This window comes from Protobothrops mucrosquamatus, unplaced genomic scaffold (genome assembly GCF_001527695.2).
Source record: "Protobothrops mucrosquamatus isolate PMUCROS unplaced genomic scaffold, P.Mucros_1.0 scaffold_217, whole genome shotgun sequence".
Lineage (NCBI taxonomy): Eukaryota > Metazoa > Chordata > Lepidosauria > Squamata > Viperidae > Protobothrops > Protobothrops mucrosquamatus.
In genome coordinates this window covers 1579427-1593626 of record NW_015386293.1, presented here as the reverse complement: position 1 = coordinate 1593626, position 14200 = coordinate 1579427, and positions in this window count along the sequence as shown.

Genomic DNA, 14200 nt, shown 5'->3' with positions numbered 1-14200 from the left:
CTCTTGATGTATTCACCTCTAATCTTTTTCTTGACTTCAGTGTGCTTGATGTTGTCAGCTTGAAGGATACCCAAGTATTTGTAGTAATCTTCCTCATCCAGACTCTTAATGTTATTTTCGTGGGGCATCTTGATTCCTTCAGTTTTCACTATTTTTCCTTGTTTGATAGTAAGTGTGGCACATTTGTCCAAGCCAAACTTCACTGCAATATCTTGGCTATATATACGGACAGTGTTGAGCAGCGATTCTATTTCAAATGATGTTTTTCCATACAGCTTCAGATCATCCATGTAAAGGAGGTGGGATAGTCTGGCAGATGTTTCTGATGTTTGATAGCCATGTCCTGAGTTATTCAGTATTGTTGACAGAGGAAACAGTGCAATAACAAATAGTAGTGGTGATAATGAATCTCCTTAAAATATTCCTCTCTTGATATTAATCTCTCCCAGTCTCTCACCATTGACCTGCAACTGTGTCTTCCATTGTGCCATCGATCTTTGCACAAATTTTCTGATGTTTCTACTGACTCCTGTTATTTCTAGGCACTTGATTATCCAGTCATGTGGTAGAGAGTCAAATGCCTTTTTGTAGTCAATCCATGCCACATTCAGATTGGTCTTCCTTTTCTTGCAGTTTTCCAAGATCATTTTGTCTATTAGGAGTTGGTCTTTTGTTCCTCTGCTATTGGGGCGGTTTCCTTTCTGCTCGGGTGGAAAGAGATTGCTTTTAACTAGATGTTGTTGTACTGCATCAGCTACCACACCAGTTAACAATTTGAAAGTTGTTGGTAAGCAACTAATTGGCCTGTAGTTGCCTGGTGTTGCCCCTTTTGCTGGATTTTTCATTACTAGGTAGGTTTTCCCAGTTGTTAGCCACTTTTCAATTTCTCCCCCTTGTAGTATATTATTGAACTGCTTGGCAATGAGTGGGTATATAACAGTTAGATGTTTCAACCAAAACCCATGCAGTTCATTTTCACCTGGTGCTGACCAATTTTTGATCTTCCTTGCTTTTTTTTCTATCATTTTTGTTGTTATTACTAGTTCTTTCATTTCAACTTCTGTTTTATTTGCATCCACCTCTTTTAACCAAGCCGCGTCCTTGTTGTATTTCTTTGGGTTTTCCCATATCTGCTTCCTGAACTGCACTGTTTCTTCCTTGTCAGGTACTGACTGATTCATTGCAGTTTCTCCATTGATGGATTGGTGGAAACGTTTCTGATTGGATTGAAATTGGAGGTTCTGTCTATAATTTGCAATTCAAGCTTCATATCTGCTGATTTTCCTGTCTATAGCTGTTATTTGCTGCTTTATTATTTCCAGTGCTTCCTTGATCTTCCTTGTTTCTAAGTGGTATTTCTTGATTAGGTATTCTTTGGTCTTCTTGTTATTCAGCTTCTTTTCTTTCATCTGTTCTAGCTTGCTTGCATGTAATCTTAACTTGCTGATCTTATTTTCTAGTCTAACCTTCCATTTTTGTGGTGCACTGTTTGTTTGTTTTTCTTCTTTGTTGATTTTGCATCCCAGGTATTCAGTTATAACTGCAGCTGTGCTGTACATTAGTTGGTTTGTTTCTTGCAGTGAATTGGTGCTTATACTTGATATTGCAGTATTTGCATCTTTTAATGCTTGTGCTAGCTGTTTCTTTGGAACAAGCTTCAATGCAGGCAGCCTTATTCTGTTGTTTTTGTGCTGTTCTAGATGCTCAGTTATCCTTTGTTTCAATTCTTTTATTTCTTTAGTTAGAGGGTTTTGTTCTTTCTGAGGAAGACGTGCCTGGTTTCCAAATGAGAACAGTTGTATATCTCTGCTGGATTCCTTCACTGCCAACTCCCCCTGGTTTGCCTCTACATTCTGAATTACTTCTGGCAAGGCTTTGATTTCTTCTTGGGTAAACCTTTGCAGTTCATCCAATTCTGTTTCTGTGAATACTTTATTTTGTATTATACATTGGTGTTGATCTGCTAGTCTCTGTTCTGTTATTTCTGATTCTGGATGTTGTTCTTTCCAGAACTGGTGCATTCGTTTTAGATATCTTCTTCTTGTTGGACTTGATCTGTAATAACAGATCATTATTTCTTTGTTTTCAATCACTGTGTATTTGTGACGGGTGAACAGCTTTTCTTCCAGTAGTTCTGCAGCTGCTGGCCCTGGTTGCTCAGCCAATAGTCCTAAGTCCTGTAACCCATTTTTCACCAGATATCCAGGAACTCCAATATCTAGTGCGGACCTTGTTAACCCGGGCGACATCCGAGCCGGTATGGCTTTCTGAAATTTACATCCCACCATATTTTTTATGGGAGAGACACTCTTTGTCTGACTCCTCTGATGAAACCTATCCAGTATGGTTGAACCTCTGGCATAGCTTTCATCTTTCTCAGAGTACACAAGCCCCACAACCACGTCAATGTAGTGCCTCACTTGGGGACTATTGTTGTTGTTGTTGTTGTTGTTGTTGTTATTATTATTATTATTATTATTATTATTACAGCATACAACATAGCAAATGAAGCAAAGGCAGATACTATGTAGCTTCTAAAGAACACAATAGAATAGAAAGGGCTTCTGACTAACATATTATCCAAATCATACAGCATTTACTTTATACTTTGTGTGAACTTGAATGGGTATTTCCAAGTGTTCCATCCTTGGAGTGAAAAAGCGGAAGTCATTAGACACTAGATAAGATCTGATTTTGTACTTTAAAGCATGGAGATAACTATTTGTGGGTGAGATTTAACTTTGTGGATTCAATTGACTGTTTCTATCTTTCTTGCATCCTATGTACTTATTCTTCATTTTGAAGAGCTACATAGATTTAAACTGAAAATCTTTCTGTATATGGCTATCATTCTTAGTTAACTGTTGAATTGTGATTTGAGGAATTTGTGTCAACAATTATATAACTTTAATGGAAAGAGATTGAACTTGGCTATCCAAAGCAACCCATGAACAAATTTTAAAATGATACTGTCTCCTCTGCATTTTGATTATTATTTCTCTTCCATACTTCTCCTGTGAAAGCCTAAGAAGACTAGGATCAAAACACAAAGCTGAGCAAGTATATTTCCCTTTCTAATAAGCTAGGGGCAGTAATACCAAATAACAATGGAAAGAGTTGTATGTTTTCTTACATATCTTCCCCATAATAGTTAGAGATTGGAAGTTCTTATGCAGAGAGGAGATTGATAGCTGCTGCTGCAATAAAATATCTGAGTTAAGTAAGGCAGAATTAATATATCAATTTTCTACTCCACCATTACATTGGACCTAGTTCTATCCCACAATATGCAGTCAGGGATTTGACATTTTAAAAGACTCTGAATTAACAGTCAGTCATTAGGAAACTATAGCTGTTTGTAGTGTTTGACTTGTGATGCATTTCATCTCTTTTTTTCTGTTTGCACAAAGATGTAGCTACTCTATCAACAAATGCCACCAAGATAGCAGATTCCTGTGTCAAACACTGCATTTTATGAATCACATTCCTGGAGACAAACAGATCTCAAGGGTTTCAATGGTTTCAGATAAAATATGGCCCTATGCCTCCTAAATGCCATGAACATAGAAGAAATTGAACTCTCACAATGATCAATCCTCAAATTATGCAGGATTATCAGCCAGGATGGAAGAGTTCTGAATGCGTATTCTTTTATGACATTTTGACTCATCCTGATAAATGCATTACCCAGCCATGGACTTGGGATTATAAAATGTGCTACACCATGTATCTTTTGGATCATGTATATTTGTGAACAGGAATCTGTGAAGTAAAATGGATTAAATGAAAGATAATGCAAGGAGGAAAAAACATGCAATTATTATCTGTACAGATACATGTCATTGTAGATGTAAAATGCTGATCAAGTGGCAGCAATATAGAGATAAGAAGAAAAATCGAAGCAAAGAGAAAAGTGGGATAGAACTGGTTATGACTTCACTACGATCATCATAAAACTCAGGAAGCTTGCAAAACAAGAAATTTTCCTTTTCATGATGTCCAAAGTCTGATGATATGATTGTAAGAAAATAGCACACAATGCAACAGAGACAGATTTAAACTCTTGACTTTTATCTAGTGTCTATGTTCTAGACACCTCAGTTTTTATCACAAATACAGGTAGTCCTCGACTCACAACCACAATTGAGCCCAAAATTTCTGTTGCTAAGCAAGACACTTGTTAAGTGATCTAGGAAAGTACTTTTATTCATTCTACCACTGTTTTGTGGCCTGAACAACATTGGTCTTAGTACTGCATTAGGCAATCATTTCAATGAGCCTGAATGAATTATTTTTGCTTTAAAATATTTGCCAACTCTTTGCCAACAGATTTGCTGATACAAGCTAACACAGACCTCTCATCTATCACATGTCATTGAAATGTAAGATAGAAATTGTTAACTGGAGAATATATAAGAATACATGCTGGTTTTTAAAATTAAATTAAAGGATTACAGCCTAAGTTCTAATGATGACAGGTAGCAAAGCCCATTTGAAGTAACAATATTTTACTGCCAATTTGGAAACACTGTATTTACTGTATTTAATGAAACAGGCTGAATAATGTGGCAGAGTATAAATTGGCTGAATAAAATTAAAGGAGAACCATCCTTCACTACCAAGTGCAATGTTAGACAAGACACTGAAAAACCTTTGCAGCAAACTACCTAAAAAAGAATGGCTTTATTAGAGTGATTTTCTATTACAATATTGACAGTAATGATTTATCCTTGTATTAATGATTATTTCCATTAGAAAATAGCCTCCTGAAGAGGAATTGAATCAAAGTCTATGTAAGAATAAACCTAGAAATACAGGAAGGAAGAAACTATGTTGAGTAAATAATATGTTACTATATTAATAGAAGAGTTCTTTAATGGTAAAAACATGTAAGCTTATTAAAATCTTTCTTTTTCAATTTTTTTAAATCAAAAATCAATATGGGTGAGATAAAGGAATAGAGAACTTCAAGGGTTGAGGGAAGTCACTCTTTATTAAGAATAATTATTAGATTATTACATTAGATTGATTTTCAGTTTGCCTCCATAGAAAGGCCTCCTTTGTTTAATACCTTGAGAATATACATTGGACCTTGATAGAAAAGAAGGACAAATGTGTTTCTGAAACTAGGAAATCCAAAAAATTGTGAATATATCCTTTTCATATGTTATAGAATAATAGCAACTTGAAAAGATTTTGTATTTCAATTATTTATCTTTCAACAACTGGTCAAATGGAGAATTCAAAATAGCTGCTGTTCCAAACGAGTAAATGTTTGGATTCTGTAGACTGTTATGATGCGTTATAAATTTCATTTATAATGTCATTTAACATCATATTGAGTGGACATGTTCTCTGTTTTAACAATGTGATTTATTGATTATGTGCCATCAAGTTGTTGTTGACTCTTAGTGACCACATATTTTTCCCCCATTGCAATCTGTACCTAATCTGGTCTTACAAGTGTTCTGATGATGCACTCATAGCCACTCCCCCCATCTCAAAAGTATCCAAAGTCTTGTTCTTCTGCTTCTTTAGAGTTGAACCTTTGCTTCACAAGAGTGTCACAGGGAATACCATGGTTTGCATTATTCTGATTTTTGTAGGTATAGACAAATCTCAGCATCTGAATTTTTTTAAAAAGCCTTGTGACACAAAGCCTGTGTCAGTGCCCAATCTAAATTTTATTAGTTCTATGGATCATAGAATCCACGATTCTAGGACATATTGTTCAAGCAACTGTGGGAAGAATCCAGAAAAAGAAATATTTGGGGAATATTAAAAAGGCAGAATATATTTCCCCAAAGGAATAATCGAGAAGATTCTTAAAAAGATAGAAACTTCTCCCCCCCCCCCATCCAGACAACTCAGCAGAAACCAACTTTTAGAAATGCAGATGTAATAATCCATTCAGAAAGGTTGGAGCCACCAGCTAGAAGCTGAAGAGATTAGGAAGACAAAGACCCTTAAATCTACATACCCCACCTAAATTCCAAAACAGGGCATAATAGGATTAACCCACCAATACTAAAAGGGCACACTCAGACTCAGGTCAAAGTACATGACACAGGAAATAAAAAGCCTCAAACAGGAACAGGAAACAACCTCAAGAGCTCCAGAAGGTATGAAAGCCCACCATTCTGCTCCATGTGGTAATTTTTTTCAGAGCCATCTTTCTGGCTCTCCTCTTCAATAAACTACAACCTTCTTTCTAAAGCAGTCTCCATGTTGTTTATTACTGGCTTGAACTGGACCCTGATGAAGATTTTTCCTTCAACACATTTGATGGGTCACCCTTCTCTTTCTCAGATCTAGAAAAGAGAATATACAGTATTCTAAAGATTGTATATTGACAGTACAAGGTAACATTTGGCTCACTGATAATTGACCTAATTATTAATAATCAATGCTTATTTAAATATTTATTTGATAACCATGGTATAAGAAAAAGAAAATTAGGCTCACTGCTTTATGGACTATTTTGCACAAGGGATCTGCAGTAAAAGTCTTGACGAAGTAAGACAGGGTTACGTTAGGAAGCTGAGAAAAGGAGTATCTCTCAGATGACATTTTAAATTTGAAGTAAGGCTGGCCCAAAATATTTGCTTTCCCCAAGTTCTAATCTACAGCAATCAACTCAGTCAAGCTATTGGGGCCCTAAAGCAGACAATTTTCTGCACTCTTCTTTCCTATAGCATTGTTATATTTTAACCAAGATTTTGCTTTCATAATATCTCAAATCACTTGCCTGTGGCAGACTGTTCACTTTAATTACAGGGCTATAACTGGTTTGAAGGCACTTTATTAACTGCCTTCATATCTGCAATCCATATTTTTAAATACTGTGAGATAGCCTTTCCAATCCCTAAAGCTTTAGATAGATCCAGTTAAATTTCACAGACATTCAGAGCCCTTAAAGCAGCCTGAGAAATCTCATCATTTATGTACATGGTGTTTTTATTTCTCATATAAGCTTAGGCTTTTAATAAAATTTGTTATCTCAAAAAATTCTGCCAAACTCCTAATCTTTGACTGCCACAGCCAAAGAGGTGGCTCTTCTCCAAAAATATTTGTCATGTGACCAGTCTATTAAATTGGCATCATTTGATCCAATTTCTGCTTTTACAAAGTGTATCTATAATTGAAGAAAACTGCCCCATATTTATAAACACTTCCTACTGAAGTTATCAGTAATTATCTAATCTGCCAGTATTTTTTAAAGTTTAAATCTTCTTACTTAATCAAGGTGAGCTGTAAACATAGGTCTGCTTGGTAAAACATCTCATTTCACTCTCAGTTTGCATCTGTATATTCAAGGAGTCTTGCCTTCCAAAACTGCCAATATATACATATCTTTCATTTCACAGATTCTCAGTTGGGGAAAAATAGTTAAATATGGGTTTTATATTTAAAAGAAGTAATGGAAAGTGATTGTGTAGATGACTAGAAAGTTATACCTAGCTAGAAGAACATCAGAAAAAGAAAAGAGTGCATTTTGATAGGCAATGGGGGAAAAAGCAACTTGTTTTCAGAAATACAGTCCAGACTGTTGGAAGTCAATGGCTACTGGTTTCCTACACATATTCCACCCGAAGCACTCAAAGGTATTTCCTGTTAAATGTCTTTGAATTACTGGCTTTTAAGAAATACTTTGATAATGACAAAACAAGCCTATATCAGAAAAGCAGATGACATTCCACGGCAGGTGGTATAAATTATTGATGCTGACTGTTCTATCATCTCTGAATGTTACCTTGAAAAAAACAATTGAATAAAACATGATTTCTGAATGATACATTGTGTGGCTGTCTTGAAGAATGGATGCGTACTCAAAGGTGGTATGTTCTGCTAGAGGCTAATCAGGCCAATGGTAAGTCTGTTACAGGATGGTCTTCACTTTTAAAAACAAGGAAACAATGCATTCTGACCAAATATGAGCAAAATATTTTATTAAAGGTTACTTTGTAGCAAGTAGGGCAGCTATTTTTCCATCATTCTTGCACTTGCATGTAGTTGCCTAGTGACTCTGTCTTCTCTCTCCTGGTTACAAAAGTGTCCAAGGAATAATCTGCAGGGCCAGATAAAGTCACTTGGGTCTACTCTGAGTTGGATTCTGGCCATGAAGTTCCTTTGGAATTGTCTGTGGCACTGTTTAGCTTGGTTAAATGTTAAGACTTTGAGTCTATTAGTCCTGGGGAAGGGAAGTGGACAAGATCTTCAAGGCTTCAAGAACAGCTACCTGGGTATTGCATACATGTCTCTCCTAGCTCGATAAGGCTCTCTGAGAGACAACACAAGATGGGAACCAAGTAGTGGTGAATACAGGAAAGGGTAGGTCTGCAGGCTCTGAAATAAATCTCTAACTTTATCCCTATCCCTGTTTCTATTTCTTCCATAGGAAAAACAAATTGTTTTCTCAAACAAAATAACTTTAGAAATCAAGCAAAGTGCTTGAAATTATACACTATGTACTAGCATTGGAGCTATATCATGCTGATATCAATCCTTTTTTTAAAATCGATTAATGCTTAATTTTAACCTCTCCATGTGGATTCAAAGACCTAGGATTCAAAGCAGCACATGTCTTGATGCTTCTTCATATATCTCAAAGCAAATACATTAAACCAAGTAAATCTTTTCAGAAGTTCTGTTCTATTTATAGAATTTTAATCTAAGTGAATACTTTTTTGTTCTTTCATACTTTTTGTGATATCTGCATTGCTGTATTGTAATTATTGTTTTGCCGGTATTTTTATTATGATAATTATTTTCTATATTTTATTTATTGCCTAAATTTGAATGCTATTTTTTATTGCCAACTATCTTAGAAACTACTTTTCTGAGCAATTTCATGCAACTATACAAAAATGTGAAAATAAATCCCCAACTTGACATATTAACTCTACATAAATTGTTTTCTCGGTGATAAGGAAGGTATGGTCTGCCAAATACTACTCAGCTCTAACTCCTATCTGTCAACTAGAATATTTAATGAATGATATTGTTGGAATTGTAGTGGAGTATTATCAGGATAACCATAATTTCCAATCTTTCCACTAAGTGAATCTCATTGTATTCTCAGTCATATTTGTTATAAGGATGCTAGTGCACTGTTATTAGCACCTACATTTCAAAGTTTAAAAACATCACCAACATCCTGTCACTTAAGATCAATGCCCTGCTAGGACAAAGGGACATTATTTTTTTACACAGAATTTATATGACTGGATTGACAAATCCATTTTGATTTGCTAACCTTCACAAGGAAGAAACAATTTGTAAATAATTCCAAGAAATGTTCAATTTTATAGTGAAATCACAGAATACAAACTGTGTTAATATTCCAACAGGATACATCACAAACATAAATATTCCGAATCCTTTTAGGTATCTTACAATATATAAATTTGGGATCACCATAAGTATTCTGATTTGTACAAACATTATTTAGTTATTATTATGAAATATTTGCATATTTGGGCAGAGCAGCCAATGTTACTCATTTTGTTTGGCATAGAGAGAAAGAGAGAAAAATATGTTATTATGATCGTTGGTCACACAGTTAGCTGGATGTGACATTTTTGTCAATCTATCAAGTGCTTTCCAAGGACCTATGATAGGCAGATATTCTTTAATAATATTGTAGGTATTATCACCAGATATAAGCACTTTCAAGCAAAGTTACCTTTTGCAACTGACTGTGAATTTGTCAATGCTGATGGTGTTCAAGTGGTTCTCTAGATATTTTGGAATTACATCCAAATCACTTATTACTATTTCTTTTTTGCTTTCTTTTATTACAGTTGTTCTATTTCTATGTGCAGGTCTTTATATTTTGAGATTTTCTCTAGTCCTTTTTCTTCTCTTCTGCTGTTTTCAGATATTGCAATGCTATCCAGACTTTTTTGTTGTTGTTATCAATAGTTGTTAAGTCTGGGTTGTTGTGTGGCAGATACTTGTCTGTTTGAATTCTAAAGTTGCAGAGCACTTTAGCTTCTTCATTTTTTATTACTTTATCTATTTTGTGATTCTACCAGTTCTTGTTTGCAGACTAGTGGTATTTCTTGCAGATGTTGCAATACTCCAGTTTTGCTTTTTTGTCATACTGTTGTTTGTAACTAGTCTATGAGATCTTGTAACAACTGTGGTTCACTGTTTCTTCAGTTTGTTTGCAGAGATGGCATTTGCTGTTTGTTGTATTCTCAATAATGGCTTTATATGCATTTTCTCGTAAGGCTTGTTCTTCTGCAGCCAGAATTAGCCTTTGTCTCTTTCTTCTACTTTCCTGCTCTTAGTCATTGCCAGGTCTTTTTGCTATCTATTTTGCCTAATAGTTGATATTTTTTTTAATATATTGGTCATGTAATACTTTGCCTTGCCATGTTTCTTTTCTATTCTTCTTTTGGTCTTTATAGGCCAGCTTGGTCTCTTTGGTATTCATTAAATCTTCATAGTATACTAGTTTTACTGTATCATCTTCACTGTCCTTGGAAATTCTTCCAATGTTCTTTATACTTCTTCAACTTTCTTGTGTACTTGCAACATTCTATACCATTTATGTTCTTTGGTAAATAGAGTGTGTCTACTTCACTGCATGGATGAAAAGCATGATTTATTGTCATTATTTTTCTGGTCTTCCTATTCAGGGCTTTTAGCTCTAATTGAGTCCAGTCTATTCTAACCGTGTACCTAAATATTGGAATTGGCAAGGTGTTATTTGCCAGGATGGTATTTCCACCACTGGTTAGTATTATAATTATTTCATATTCCACTTTCATCCGGAATGACAAGATAACCTATTACAGCAATCACACATCAAACCAATTAAATAAGAAATAACATTGCTGTAATATCATTCTTCTCCCCATCCCAGAATAAAATTTGAAACAGAATCTCCAAGACACTGGGTGATATTTAAACTATGAAACATTTTTTTGCTCTTTAAAAGTATTGATAAATCAATGTATAGGTAGTTTAAAAGACAAAGCAAAAGGAGATTATCTGTCCTATTTATGGTCCCTTGAAGAAGTGTTCTTTTCAGAACCATGATGATGCATTTCGTAGAACTCTACCAAGAGCCCAAAAGAGAAGAAAATCTGTGCTCATCACTGAGAAGCAATGATTAATGGTGATTATGGTGATTAAAGATAAACAATAGGTCCTGGATATTTTTGGTTTTCTCAACCCACTCCCAACTCTTCAACAGATGACAAGTGCAGTACACAGCTGCAGGATTATTCAGATTCCTTCTTTTTGCAGTTTTAGGAGTTAAGCAGCTATAAACCTCCTTATATTTATGGGTGTCCCATCTCTGCTCTCTCTCTCTCTCATTTCCTTTTAAGCAGGTATTATATCCTTGAATATTAATTTAGCAATGGCAGATTCTGTAACTTTGAATCTATTTGTCTTCTGCCACTCACTGAATTTTAAAATATACTCTTGTTTCAACATTTTAAACAGCAGAGGAATTACTACTAAATTCATTAATTGCTTTTTTGTATAGATCAAATTGAGGAGAACATCTGGAAGTGCAAACTTAATGCCTGGTCATAGTAAAAAAAAAACTAGAAGTGAGCCAATAAGCTGAGTCCACACAATGATTTAAACATTAATATGGTTTGATTAATTTTTGTCTTATGAACCCAGTTAATCATGTTTCCAAGCAAAGTTGAACCAATTTAGCATTATGTGTGACCCACACTGTTATGGCTTATTCAGAGGAACCAATGCAAAGTGAACTAGGCAAACCTAATCAATAAACACATAATTGTTCAGCCTAAATTGTCTTACGCAAGAGTTGCAATTGTCTAAAAGACTACATTTTCATTATTTGGGTACATCTTGTGGTAAATTTGGAAACACAGCAATGTAGAATGAAGTGATTTTACTACTGGAAAAATTGAATGTTATGATCTTATTACACTTATTTTGTATCATTACCTGATCTGTTTTCAAGCCTAGGTATGTAGGTAGGTATGTAGGTAGGTAAGTAGACAGATAGACAGTCAGACAGATGTTCATATCATCATAGACATCTTGCATACTCTAAAATATTTTAAATACTACATAATTGTCTCCTTTTCACCATTTGTACCTATGTGTACATTAAGTTCTTCAATACATGGTATCTTAGAGAAGCCCTGCCTTTGAAAAACTAAATGTTGGTGTCTAATAAATATTCTTTTATTTTTCTGAATATGTCAAATGCAATTATAATTCTGCTGTAATAATTGTGTGAGTCTTATTGATATAAAATATACATATGTGGTGTGTATACGTTCCAATAAGAGCCACACAATTATAAACATATACATATGCACACACATGTAATTTTTTATTCATTTTTATTCTTTGTTCTGGATACAGGCGAATATATACAAAAAGAAGTAAAATATTACAAAATGTTATAAATATTATAAAAAAGAATAAAAAAACAAAATAAAAGGTAACAATCATGTTCATTATATCCTTTTGTAAAAAAGGAGGAGCCTGTTTCAGGTACTGATCCCATGGAGACTAGATATTCAGTGACATCACCACTATGATGTATTAAGGCTTGCACATACAGTGGTATTATTTGAACAAGACCTCTGTTTCCATACAACTATGCTGCTGTTGTTCATTCTCATACGTCCTCATTTATTCTTGATTATTTTTTTTTTGCTTCTTCCCTTATTATCAAATATATTGGTTGCTAGGGCCACAAATAGTTATAAGGTAAATAGGTTGGTTGAATTAATGGTTGCTGTCACTGTATAATAATAGCTACTATGAACAGCTCCAAAAAGAGCATCTGGGCCTGTCTCTCAGGAAATATTTCTCTCGTTCTTATACACACACACACACACACACACACATACACACACACACACACATACAGAGAGAGACAGAAATAATACTTCTTAGTCACAGGGGTTAAAAATTAAACAGATGGACTCAAAAAGATAGGATAATTAAGATGCACGATAAGCAAACACCCTCTAGTTACAACCAATAGTTTTCTTCTCGGGGACTTGCTATTTTTTTTCTTCCTGTAGAGGTTTCACTTTCCAGTCAGATTTGTAGCCCTGGAATTACCTGGCTATTTCCAATATTTATGCACTTTTTAAAACAATCAACAAGATGTGGACAGGAATACATACACTTGTACTACCGTGTTTCCCAAAAGTAGGACCTACCCCCAAAATAAGCCCTAGCTTGATTTTTGGAGGTGGATCTAATATAAGCCCTACCCCAAAAATAATCCCTAGTTTTGGGGCGAGGCGCATACCTAAAAATCAAGCTAGGGGGATGGAGTTTACCATTGCAGCCAGGCCTCCCATGGCTCAACATTTGCCTCGCCTTGCTGACCCACTTCTTCTGCGGCCAAAAGAGCAGCTTCATTCTGCAGCTGACAATGGAGCTCTGGCCTGCATTTCACTGTCAGAAGTCTTTTTGGAAGACCTCTGCAGTCGAAAACCGAGCTATGATAGTAGTACGGTAGTACAAGTGTATGCATTCCTGTCCAGATTGAATCCATAGCTCGGTTCTCGGCTGTAGAGACCTTCCAGAAAGACCTCCAACAGCGAAATGCAGGCCAGAGCTTTATTCTCAGCTGCAGAATGCTGCTCCTTCAGCTGCAGAAGAAGTGGACCGGCTGGACAGGGCTGTCAGTGCTGCTGCTGTGAGGTGAGTAAAAAATACATCCCTTGGAAATAAGACCTGGTGCCTCTTTTGAAGGCAAAAAAAATAAAAGACCAAGTCTTATTTTGGGGAAAACACAGTATGTACATTGCAGATTGAAGATATTTCTTGGTATAAAGCTACATTGTACTTTTGTACTTTTAATCATATAGAGAAATAAATATTTTATTCCATGGCAATTATTGATTTTTATTTTTGGGGGGCATGACCAAATAAAACCTGTCATCTAGGCAATCAAAGTTATTACAATTTTATTACATACTTCTAGTTTCAGTCCTGCTTTGTGAGATAATTATCTTGAAAATTCATCTAGATTCATTTAGATCCTACCTTGTGGCGATGAGGGTGGTGAGGTCCAATTACTACTCCACCCTCATTGCGTCATCAGATAATCGCCCAGCCTCCCTCTTCAGGGTGACCCGCTCCCTTCTCCAATTGGGGGGGGGGGAGGACCACCTGGCGGGGAAGGCTGAGGAGTTTGCACAGTATCTGCATGACAAAGTCGCTCGGATCCGAG